The sequence below is a fragment of the Cynoglossus semilaevis genome, chromosome 13 (genome assembly GCF_000523025.1).
Source record: "Cynoglossus semilaevis isolate Cse_v1.0 chromosome 13, Cse_v1.0, whole genome shotgun sequence".
Classification (NCBI taxonomy): Eukaryota; Metazoa; Chordata; class Actinopteri; order Pleuronectiformes; family Cynoglossidae; genus Cynoglossus; species Cynoglossus semilaevis.
In genome coordinates, this window is record NC_024319.1 from 87,279 (window position 1) to 92,785 (window position 5,507).

The window sequence follows — 5,507 nt, forward strand, 5'->3', positions numbered from 1 at the left end:
CTCACCCCCCCTCACCCCCTCACCCCTCTCTCCAGTCACACATTGACTGATTTTGTTTCAAAACTCCACTTTATTTTCTTCACTGTTGTTACCATCGCGGCCCCACTGCTGCCCCTCACTGGACTTCTCCTGGTACTACCTCTGACCTGTTAATGCCACCGACTGGATGGTGGTGCGTTACGTAACCCAAACACCTCCTGCTGTCACAACAGACCGTCTGTTGTCAGGCTGCTGCTCCTGCTGTCAACGACCAATAACATGTCCACGTTAGTGTGGGCTCCACGGGGTCCTGGACCCCTGCTTTGACCACAGGTCAAAACACAACTTCACTCACAGATACTGGTCTGAACTGGTCTGGGATGGATGAACACACACACACACACACACACACACACGCAGACTCTTGTCCATCGGTTGCAGAAACTGTTACATTTTTTTAAATGTACCAGACGGTGTTTGTAAGTGACCTTTGACCTGCCATCATCCCCACAAGTGACCTCTGGACTCAGCACTGCCCTCAGTGGGTGTACTGCTGAACAGTTCAAATCCGTGTGAACACAGAGGAAACAGAAACCAGGTGACCGGGCCTCTGGTTCTGACAGCTCTGGTCCAGACCAGCGCTGCTCACGTTAATCTGATGGTGTACCTGGTCGTACCAGTGATGACTGACGGTGTACCTGGTCGTACCAGTGATGACTGACGGGCCACTGAGGGTGTTCTGTTCTTCTGTTGAAATAGTTTTGCTGCTGGTAATGAAGCAGTGTTTTGTTGTTGACTCTCAGGAGATCAGTGTAACCAGGCAGTGCATCTGTCCGTTGTCCACAGCTTGAGTCACGCTGCATTATTGTCTCCAGTCTGTTTCCCCCTGGAGAGAAGTCGGAGATAAAAGGATGAAGTGATGAAGGATGAAAAGCTCGAACCGCACCAGCTGTTCCTGTGATGTTCCGATCTGAAGAGCTTACTGGCTTTTATTTATGGTTCAACAAGGAAAGAACGCTGCTGATTTGTCCTCGTGCTTGACTTAGTGCAAGGTCGCCACCGTGTGGACAAAGTGGGCTAAAGCGTCCTCCGTGTTTTAAACCGTATAAATATACAGTATACAGTATATGTAAATATGTTAAAATATATATATAGTTGTTTTGTTGCTATAAAATGTACTTAAAGAAAATGTATTTAAATAATTATATTTTATATTTTAACCCAACGTTTTTCCGCTATCACGGATGTTCTTGCACATGAATAAAATAAATAATGAATCTATGAATGTATATCACATATAGATAAGTCATACATGTCAATACAATTAGACAGAAACAGTTTTATGCTATAAATAGTTGTTGGTTCTGAAAACATTCAAGAATTTTTCATCGTTTTCAGACCCAGGAGGATTTACCCCCGACTTTACCCCCGACTTTACCAGCAGCAGCCCTCCATTTACCATCAGACGGTTGGTTCATTTGAATGTGGATTTAAGAGGAAACATGGACAACGCTGTTACTTTTATTCAAATGTCTTCTGGTACATTGTGGTACATTGTGGTACATTGTTGCTCCAGTGAACGCCCACACCTGACAAACAACACGGTTAATTATGATGTTATAAATTATATATATTTTACATTGTCAAATAAATAAAATCACATGAATTCAACTTACAACAAACACGATTTATTTTCAATAGAGTTTGAACCAAATTTTATTTTGTATCGTTAAACATTTAAATGTATGTCAGTCGACGGATTAGAACAGGACTTTAAAATCTTGATAAAAATACTGAATTACGGTTTAATTCTCGCCGTAATAAAATGTAAATTATTCATGAGGCTCCAGCCCAGGGAAACAAAGCTACAGGGGGTGCGGTCTTTCCTGTACCCGAGAACGGAAGCGGAAATTCGGCCATCTCCTTGTACAACCAAGCCTCAACAGGGTCAGTACACACTTGGTTTGTTTTATTTCTGCTGTGTTTTGTTAGAACATTGTTGACATTTTATCTTTTATTTGAATGTATATTGTTGACTCAGCCTTGAAGCGAGACATGTCCTCGGCAGAGCCGTACGGTCCTGTTACAGTGTAGCCAGACTCGGCTGGCAGCTAAGCAGGCTAACGGCTAACCGCCTTCGCCACCGTGTGGACAAAGTGGGCTAAAGCGTCCTCCGTGTTTTAAACCGTATAAATATACAGTATACAGTATATGTAAATATGTTAAAATATATATATAGTTGTTTTGTTGCTATAAAATGTACTTAAAGAAAATGTATTTAAATAATTATATTTTATATTTTAACCCAACGTTTTTCCGCTATCACGGATGTTCTTGCACATGAATAAAATAAATAATGAATCTATGAATGTATATCACATATAGATAAGTCATACATGTCAATACAATTAGACAGAAACAGTTTTATGCTATAAATAGTTGTTGGTTCTGAAAACATTCAAGAATTTTTCATCGTTTTCAGACCCAGGAGGATTTACCCCCGACTTTACCCCCGACTTTACCCCCACTCTGCCTCCATTTACCATCAGACGGTTGGTTCATTTGAATGTGGATTTAAGAGGAAACATGGACAACGCTGTTACTTTTATTCAAATGTCTTCTGGTACATTGTGGTACATTGTTGCTCCAGTGAACGCCCACACCTGACAAACAACACGGTTAATTATGATGTTATAAATTATATATATTTTACATTGTCAAATAAATAAAATCACATGAATTCAACTTACAACAAACACGATTTATTTTCAATAGAGTTTGAACCAAATTTTATTTTGTATCGTTAAACATTTAAATGTATGTCAGTCGACGGATTAGAACAGGACTTTAAAATCTTGATAAAAATACTGAATTACGGTTTAATTCTCGCCGTAATAAAATGTAAATTATTCATGAGGCTCCAGCCCAGGGAAACAAAGCTACAGGGGGTGCGGTCTTTCCTGTACCCGAGAACGGAAGCGGAAATTCGGCCATCTCCTTGTACAACCAAGCCTCAACAGGGTCAGTACACACTTGGTTTGTTTTATTTCTGCTGTGTTTTGTTAGAACATTGTTGACATTTTATCTTTTATTTGAATGTATATTGTTGACTCAGCCTTGAAGCGAGACATGTCCTCGGCAGAGCCGTACGGTCCTGTTACAGTGTAGCCAGACTCGGCTGGCAGCTAAGCAGGCTAACGGCTAGCTGCCTGGGCTTACCCAGCAGCAGCAGCAGCAGCAACAGCAGCAGCAGCAGCAGCTATAAGTGATTTCACCCAGTTGTCAGTCCGACAGGTAACTACATCCTCTGCCTCTGGTCTGGAGGAGTTCTCTGCTGTCACAGCCACTTCCGTTTCTCCACTTGTTCGTCGTTAGTCGTGGCTTCTCGTAACCTTGTGAAAACTTTACCCAGAAACTACTGTTCAAGTGTTAGCTGTGGGGCGAACTGTGTCGCTCACTCTGGGCTAATGCGAGCCAATAAAATGACAGCCATCGCTAGTTGTTGACTTTCGTAAATGTAATAAACTCGTAAACTTCACGTATGAGCTTTAAAAAGAGGCGTGTTCTTGTAACACTGAAGTATTTTCTGGTGTTTGCTTCTAGTTCACTCCGGTAGCGGCTTTTAGCAGATGCCTGACAGCGAACACTACTCGTTTTTTACGCGTCAACTTGTGGCTGTAGAGCGGAGTCCGTTGAAGGTGTGACGGTCGAAGGTTGGCCTTATCGGTGAGCAGTGACTGGGTGGAGGAGTCCTGTCGGTCAGCCTTCACACGTCATGTACAAGTCAAAGATAGAAGCAGCGAGTTAGTCTGGTCGAAATGCTAACTCTGGTTGTTAATGTACACACAGGTCGCGGGTTTAACGGACCACAGATATGTTGAAATATTAATAATAATAATAATAATAATAATAATTCATCTTTGGTGTTGAAACACAGGTATAAAGTCATGACCCAGGGCTGAGCCGCAGCTAACTGTGCTAATGTCAGTCAGTCACATAACATAGAGCAGCATTTGATCTAATATGTCGGAGCACTTTTAAATATACAAATACATGAATGAAGAGTCATTAAAAAAACCCCAGTTCGGCCTCTTATCGTGGTTGAAGTGACTTATCTGAACTTTGGTACCAAGTTTTAGTTTTGAATTTGTTTCCTCTTCTTGTGCAACACGGCTTCACATTAGTCTGAGCCACAAATCGATGCCTGTTGATAATGTCAGACTTTGAACTTCGACCTTCATCATAGTTTGTCATAGGCAACTCACTATACGTGTATATTTATATATACATATATACTGTATATATTTATATATACAGTATATAGTGTATATATTTATATATACAGTATATACTGTATATATTTATATATACAGTATATAGTGTATATATTTATATATACAGTATATACTGTATATATTTATATATACAGTATATAGTGTATATATTTATATATACATATATACTGTATATATTTACATGTGAATTCCCCTACAATTGCCCTGTGAAATCAATTCTTACGGCTTATAAAACACTCCTGTTCTATTTGCTGAAGGGTTAATTATTTATTATAAGTCGTTTACATTCTAAGAATATTGTACGAGTCCAGGTGGGTTTTTTTGTCCACAGGCAGTTGTGAGGTCAAATTCAAATGTCCTCAGGATTTATCCTCGTCCACAACATTCAAGACAGTCAAGAAACTGAAGTCCTCCAACTCACAATATAAATAGTTGTCAACTCTCTAGTCAGTTGTTGCCGTGTGTGCGTTGACATTTGGTCACTTTTGTGTCTGTTCTTCAGATGAAGTCGTTCTCTGGTTTCCACTCAGTTCAAATCAACAACCGTGGAGTGTGTGTACAGTGACGTCTCATTGATAAATACAGTACGTGTGTGTGTGTGTGTGTGTGTTGGCAGGAATGTGTTTGACTCTGTAGGAGCAACAATCCATGTGTATCAATACACTGATGCTGCAGCCGCCACCATGATGTGGAGTTTGAAGAAAAACTACATATAATATAATGTGAATATTGATATAGTAAAGTTTTGTTTTTTTTTTAGTAAAGTGTTTGCAGAAACATCTGGTGTTTTCATGCTACCATGCACATTATAAACCTCTTGGTGTTGTGTTCACTCTGTTGGTACGACTGTAACTGAGGAAATACAAACTCCACTCACTGGTCGGTCTGTCGTGGAGCACCACACACACACACACACACGTGGACATGCACAGAGTGTTTCTCATTTTTCACAGTGTGTTTCTGCCCTTCTGATTTTGTTCTTTAATATTGAACCTCACCACCAACAGCATCACTAACTGTGGACCATGTGTGGACCAGCATCAAGTCATGTGCTCCCTGGTCATGAACTTCTCCTTTGTGCTTGTTTCATAATGAGCAAGAAGTAAAAGTGTTTATCTGCTGTTCAGATGTACTGTAATGATAAAACTTGTACCTGGTAGACCTGGTCTCCCTGGTCTCCCTGGTCTCCCTGGTCTCCCTGGTCTCCCTGGTCTCCCTGGTCTCCCTGCCTGG